The sequence below is a fragment of the Mandrillus leucophaeus genome, unplaced genomic scaffold (genome assembly GCF_000951045.1).
Source record: "Mandrillus leucophaeus isolate KB7577 unplaced genomic scaffold, Mleu.le_1.0 Scaffold49, whole genome shotgun sequence".
In the NCBI taxonomy this organism is placed as follows: Eukaryota; Metazoa; Chordata; class Mammalia; order Primates; family Cercopithecidae; genus Mandrillus; species Mandrillus leucophaeus.
The window spans coordinates 286,194-293,425 of record NW_012105253.1 but is presented as its reverse complement, the minus strand read 5'-3'; the positions used below and the strand labels follow the sequence as shown (position 1 = coordinate 293,425).

Genomic DNA, 7,232 nt, shown 5'->3' with positions numbered 1-7,232 from the left:
TTAGCCAGGATGGTCTCGATCTTCTGACCTCGTGATCCGCCCGTCTCAGCCTCCCAAAGTGCTGGGATTACAGGCTTGAGCCACCGCGCCCGGCCATTTGTGTCCTCTTTTATTTCATTAAGCAGTGGTTTGTAATTCTCCTTGAAGAGGTCCTTCACATCCCTTATAAGTTGGATTCCTAAGTATTTTATTTTCTTTGAAGCAATTGTGAATGGGAGTTCACTCATGATTTGGCTCTCCTGTGGGCATTTAGTGCTATCAATTTCCCTCTACACACTGCTTTAAATGTGTCCCAGAGATTCTGGTATGTTGTATCTTTGTTTTCATTGATTTCAAAGGACATCTTTATTTCTGTCTTCATTTCATTATGTACCCAGTAGTCACTCAGGAGCAGGTTGTTCAGTTTCCATGTAGTTGAGTGGTTTTGATTGAGTTTCTTCATCCTGAGTTCTAGTTTGATTGCACCGTGTTCTGAGAGACAGTTTGTTATAATTTCTGTTCTTTTACATTTGCTGAGGAGTGCTTTACTTCCAACTATGTGGTCAATTTTGGAATAAGTGAGATGTGGTGCTGTGAAGAATATATATTCTGTTGATTTGGGGTGGAGAGGTCTGTAGGTGTCTATTAGGTCTGCTTGGTGCAGAGGTGAGTTCAATTCCTGGATATCCTTGTTAACTTTCTGTCTTGTGGATCTGTCTAATGTTGACAGTGGGGTGTTAAAGTCTCCCATTATTATTGTGTGGGAGTCTAAGTCTCTTCGTAAGTCTCTAAGGACTTGCTTTATGAATCTGGGTGCTCCTGTATTGGGTGCATTTATATTTAGGATAGTTAGCTCTTCTTCTTGAATTGATCCCTTTATCATTATGTAATGGCCTTTTTTTGTCTCTTTTGATCCTTGTTGGTTTAAAGTCTGTTTTATCAGAGACTAGGATTGCAACCCCTGCTTTTTTTTGTTTTCCATTTGCTTGGTAGATCTTCCTCCATCCCTTTATTTTGAGCCTATGTGTTTCTCTGCACATGAGATGGGTCTCCTGAGTACAGCACACTGATGGGTCTTGACTCTTTATCCAATTTGCCAGTCTGTGTCTTTTCATTGGAGCGTTTAGTTCATTTACAGTTAAGGTTAATATTTTGTGTGCGAACTTTATCCTGTCATTATGATGTTAGCTGGTTATTTTGCTTGTTAGTTTATGCAGTTTCTTCCTAGCATCGATGGTCTTTACATTTTGGCATATTTTTGCAGTCGCTGGTACCAGTTGTTCCTTTCCATGTTTCTTGCTTCCTTCAGGAGCTCTCGTAGGGCAGTCCTGGTGGTGACAAAATCTCTCAGCATTTGCTTATCTGTAAAGGATTTTATTTCTCCTTCACTTATGAAACTTAGTTTGGCTGGATATGAAATTCTGCGTTGAAAATTCTTTTCTTTAAGAATGTTGAATATTGGCCCCCACTTTCTTCTGGCTTGTAGAGTTTCTGCCGAGAGATCCACTGTTAGTCTGATGGGCTTCCCTTTGTGTGTAATCTGACCTTTCTCTCTGGCTGCCCTTAACAATTTTTCCTTCATTTCAACTTTGCTGAATCTGACAATTATGTCTTGGAGTTGCTCTTCTCGAGGATAATCTTTGTGGCGTTCTCTGTATTTCCTGAATTTGAATGTTGGCCTGCCTTGCTAGGTTCGGGAAGTTCTCCTGGATAATATCCTGCAGAGTGTTTTCCAACTTGGTTCCATTCTCCCTGTCACTTTCAGGTACACCAATCAGACGTAGATTTGATCTTTTCACATAGTCCCATATTTCTTGGAGGTTTTGTTCATTTCTTTTTACTCTTTTTTCTCTAAACTTCTCTTCTTGCTTCATTTGATCTTCAATCACTGATGCCCTTTCTTCCAGTTGATCGAATCAGTTACTGAAGCTTGTGTATTCATCATGTAGTTCTTGTGCCATGGTTTTCAGCTCCATTAGGTCATGTAAGGACTTCTCTACACTGGTTATTCTAGTTAGCCATTCGTCTAATCTTTTTTCAAGGTTTTTAGCTTCTTTGCGATGGGTTTGAATATCCTCCTTTCGGTCAGAGAAGTTTGTTATGACCGATCTTCTGAAGCCTTCTTCTCTCAACTTGTCAAAATCATTCTCCATCCAGCTTTGTTCCATTGCTGGCGAGGAGCTGCAATCCTTTGAGGGAGAAGAGACACTCCAATTTTTAGAATTTTCAGCTTTTCTGCTCTGGTTTCTCCCCATCTTTGTGGTTTTATCTACCTTTGGTCTTTGATGATGGTGACATACAAATGGGGTTTTGGTGTGGATGCCCTTTCTGTTTGTTAGTTTTCCTTCTAACAGTCAGGATCCTCAGCTGCAGGTCTGTTGGAGTTTGCTGGAGGTCCACTCCAGACCCTGTTTGCCTGGGTATCACCAATGGAGGCTGCAGAACTGCAAATATTGCAGAATGGGAAATGTTGCTGCCTGATCGTTCCTCTGGAAGCTTCATCTCAGAAGGGCACCCGGCCATATGAGGTGTCAGTTGGCCCCTATTGGGAGGTGCCTCCAAGTTAGGCTTCTCGGGGGTCAGGGACCCACTTGAGGAGGCAGTCTGTCCGTTCGCAGATCTCAAACTCCATGCTGGGAGAACTACTACTCTCTTCAAAGCTATCAGACAGGGACGTTTAAGTCTGCAGAAGTTTCTGCTGCCTTGTGTTCAGCTATGCCCTGCCCCCAGAGGTGGAGCCTACAAAGGCAGGCAGGCCTTCTTGAGCTGTGGTGGGCTCCACCCAATTCCAGCTTCCTGGCCTCTTTGTTTACCTACTCAGGCCTCAGCAATGGCAGGCGCCCCTCCCCCAGCCTTGCTGCTGCCTTGCAGTTCGATCTCAGACTGCTGTGCTAGCAGCCAGCAAGGCTCTGTGGGCATGGGACCCTCCGAGCCAGGTGCGGGATATAATCTCCTGGTGTACCGTTTGCTAAGACCGTTGGAAAAGCACAGTATTAGGTTGGGAGTGACCTGATTTTCCAGGTACCGTCTGTCAAGGCTTCCCTTGGCTAGGAAAGGGAATTCCCCGACCCCTTGTTCTCCCCGGGTGAGGTGATGCCCTGCCCTGCTTTGGCTCATGGTCCATGGGCTGCAACCCCTGTCCTGCACCCACTGTCTGACAAGCCCCAGTGAGATGAACCCGGTACCTCAGTTGGAAATGTAGAAATCACCCGTCTTCTGCATCGCTCATGCTGGGAGCTGTAAACTGGAGCTGTTCCTATTTGGCCATCTTGGAACCTCCCCTCAAAAATTTCAGGGATTTTAAAAGCTTCTTTATATCACTTAAATTTCATGTAAACATTTCTAAACATGTCTGGCTTTGGGTTTCCTTGATAATTGCTACTAGCATTCTGTTGATGAACCATTTTCAATTGTTAAAAAAAGAGAAAAGATTACTAGAAAGGGGTCTTTTAAAGCTTGAACGGAATGTAACTTTTAAGGTAGCGTCAAAAGCTACAGTCTTCAGGTGAAATTGAAGCTTACTGAAGACATTTAAAATAAATTTTCCAATAATATAATTTTTTTTTACAAGTTAAAACTGGAGATGGATCATCTAGTCTAGTTCACTGGTTCTCAAAGAGAGCCAGGAGAGTGAGAAGTATGTCAGAGTCTGTTGGGAATTTTTATTTTTCACATTTTATATACCCTGTTTTCATTCCTTCTCAGTGTGGGAGTGGAAGGGGGAAGTGGAATTTGACAAAACTCCCTAGGGATTTGGATATTATGGTCTAAGGAAAGGCACAGATATACATTTATTTCCCCCTCTAAGAGAAGACCCCAAGGCCAGTTTTACTCCATGAGGAAAATAGTGTGAAAAGAAATTCCATGTTTGTGTAAGAATTTGCCTGCCATAGAAATTAACAAGAGAGTGATATGGGTTAATGGGGGTGGGAGAAGAGGAGAGGAAACGGGAGACATGAGGGTAAGGTCAATAGCAGGAGGAGGGGTGCAGTCTGTACACCCTCCTCCCCATGCCTGGTGGAGGTGTGAGGTCAACATCACTTCACCATGTTATGATTGTCCACTGTGTTATGTCTATATGGATATATGGGGTCTGGGAAATGGGGTGACTGCAACTCTGCCTTGGGTCAGCAGGAAGGAGTCAGGAGCTCTGGGCAAATGACTGGGTGTGTGCACAGCTAGCTTGCAAATGAGATATCTAAACACAGGTGCATACTTGATTGGTCTGATAACATTTCTGACCTATTTTAAATATGGAAAAATTATTTGTCTTGATTTTGCTGCTTTCACAGATGTGACAATGACTATGGTTATGATCTGAACTCCAGGTATCTCAAGAGAAGAAATAGCTAAACATTGATATTACTCAGAAAAGACCTCTCCTAACTCCCACCTACCCCTTTACATCTTTGACTTCTATGTGTTTTAAAGGCCTGGATTAATCAGTCTCTCCTCTTTATTCATGCTTTCCAGACATTCTGGAATTATTCAGAACGGGACACCTGTGTCTAGAATCAGTAGCTCAGTTCATCCTGGATTTGCATACTGTGAATAACAGACTTCAGGTGTTCTCTGACTTTATTGAAAGTAGTAGTTAGGGAGAGAAATCACCAGGGAAGGAAAGAAAAATAACACTAATTAGACTATTTGGGAAGCAACAGGCTAGGTAATTTGTTTTATCATCACAATAGCCCTGTGAAGTAAACATCATCATTTTTATAGAGGGGCAACTGAAGCTCAGAGGGGTTAATTGGCTTGTCTAAGGACCTAGCTGCTAACTGGTTGAGTTGGGAGCACCCCCAAATCTGCCTGACTTCAAAACTCATTGCCTTTCTCTGCATGGCCACAAGTGCCCCATTGATTAATACATGTAACAGAAAGCTAGTCTTGAGGCCTGTGTCCCATTGAGGGCCGGTACTAGCATGAACATGTGAACTCTTTGCCTTGGATGCACAGACACTCAGAAAGCCCTGTCTGTAGTCTGTGCTGCTTGACCCTTTCCTTAGCATGATCTTGCAATGTTATGGGAACACCTCAGTGTGTTCTGGATATGCACAATTCTCATTGCTAAATGCTAAAAATGTAATTCTCAATGCTAAAAATGTAATAATTATATCTGAGTTTTATTTCAATTTTGAAAATGTTTTTATTTCATTGTATTTTACAATATTTTATAGAAAAGTTGCAGAATGAGTACAGAGAGTTCAAACATCATCCTCACCCAGTTTCTGCTAATATTTATAGCTTACCATCACCATGGTACGGTTGCATTTAGTATCTCTAGTCTGTGTTGGTTTCTCAGCTCTTTTTAAAATTACCCTGCCAGTTTTAAAGATGACTATTCAGGCATTTTGTAGAACGTCCCTCAGTTTGGGTTTGTCTGATATTTTTCTCAGTTAGACTGAGGTAAAGTGCCCTACTCATCACGTTAGGAGTTCGGTGATATCAACATGACTGGTCACTGGTGACCTTAACCTTGATCACTTGGTGAAGGTGGTGTCTGCCAGGAACATTGTAAAGTTGTGATTTTTCCCCCCATTTCCACACTTTGTTCGTTGGGAGCAAGTCATTATGTCCAGTACAAACTCAGAGGGAGGGAAATTATGCTGCACCTCCTAGAGGGTTCCCCACATTTTGCCTGCTATAGTTAAAAATTCTCAGCCCTCCAAATTTCGTATTCATAAAAGCACACAAAAATAACTCCCCGGGCCGGGCGGGGTAGCTCACGCCTGTAATCCCAGCGCTCTGGGAGGCCGAGGCGGGTGGATCACGAGGTCAGGAGATCGAGACTATCCTGGATAACACGGTGAAACCCCATCTCTACTAAAAATACAGAAAATTAGCCGGGCGTGGTGGCGGGCGCCTGTAGTCCCAACTACTTGGGAGACTGAGGCAGGAGAATGGCGTGAACCCGAGAGGCGGACCTTGCAGTGAGCCGAGATCGCGCCACTGCACTCCAGACAGAGGGAGACTCCGTTGGATAGGACAGGACAGGACAGGACAGGACAGGACAGGACAGGACAGGCTCCCGCTCTCTCATCTGCAGTCTCCTCACTAGCCCGCTTTTACTCTGTTCACTTCCCTGCCCTGAGCAACGTTGCCGATACTGGTCATCTTGTTCCTCAGAATTGTGGTCTTTGCTGCACACAGCACCCTCCGCGGTGTAGTTTGTGCTTCCTCCTGTCTCCGAACGCCTAAATTGCAGCACCAAAAAGGCCACAATGACTGGTCAGCAAGACTCCTCTTCTTCATGTTTGTGAGGAAGGGGGCTGGCAAGACTGTGAATTTGTGTACATTTATAAATTGTGTTCTTGTTACACATGCTTATTAAAAACGTACTTGATCTGTTCCGTTTCTGACTATCTGAACTAATTCAGCTCATTAAGGTTTATGGCCACATCTTCTACAGAGGCGTTGCCTTGACGCCATCTAGTGGCAAAACAGGAACAAGTCTGAGAAGCATTTTAAGAAGTCTTGAGTACAGGAATACAGAAGATTTGCAAGAGAGATGTAGAATAGGGGATGGAAGATGGAACTGTACTGAGTGGTAGCAGGACAGGGTGATTTTTTGGGTGAAAGTGCCAGGTTTTGGAAACCAATGCTTGTTCTTTGTTTAATATTCTTATTATAGACTGCTCTGTTGACGCTGAGTGTAAAGCCATAACTTGCCGGTAGGAGGGTGTCTTTGGATGCTTGCATCCCACTTGATCTTTCATCAGCTTTCTTTTCTTGGTTCAGGTACTGCTAAAGTAGCTGAGGGCTCAGAGCCGTGGGGAATAGGAGCATGAATAGAAGGGACTTTGGTACAAAGACTCATGGTAGTATAATGCCAGACACATTTTGGTTGTGTCAAAAGTAAAAACCATACTGTTGCTCTGGTAAAGTGGATGGCACGGAGGCTGTTACTCTCCACATACACCCCTTCATTGCACCTCTTGGTGTGGATGTCGATAGGCTGAACAGTTCTGCGTGGAGATGAAGTAGCAGCCGTGGTTCACAGATTTCTCTCCTGCCTCACCTCTCCTAGAATTTGTTACTCAGCAGTTGATATTTATCCTGTCTTCTCCTTGTTTTTGCTTGTTTGCTCACCCTATCCTTCCATTTGTTTTCATTGTTATTGCAATAAGCCTTTGCATAGGTGTAAATATAGCTCTCATGTTTATATATTCAAATTACAAACATATTAAAACCATTAATTACTTGCCTCGTCCACCAGAACGTAAGCTCCATGAGAGCAGCAACTTTGTTTCTTT

General features: G+C 43.4%; 1 protein-coding gene across 1 annotated transcript in view; it reads left to right on the top strand.

Annotated features, from left to right (window-relative positions):
* Positions 1-7,232, top strand: part of SSBP1 (single-stranded DNA binding protein 1, mitochondrial) — a 44,100-nt gene that overhangs the window by 35,795 nt on the left and 1,073 nt on the right. The window lies entirely within an intron of this gene.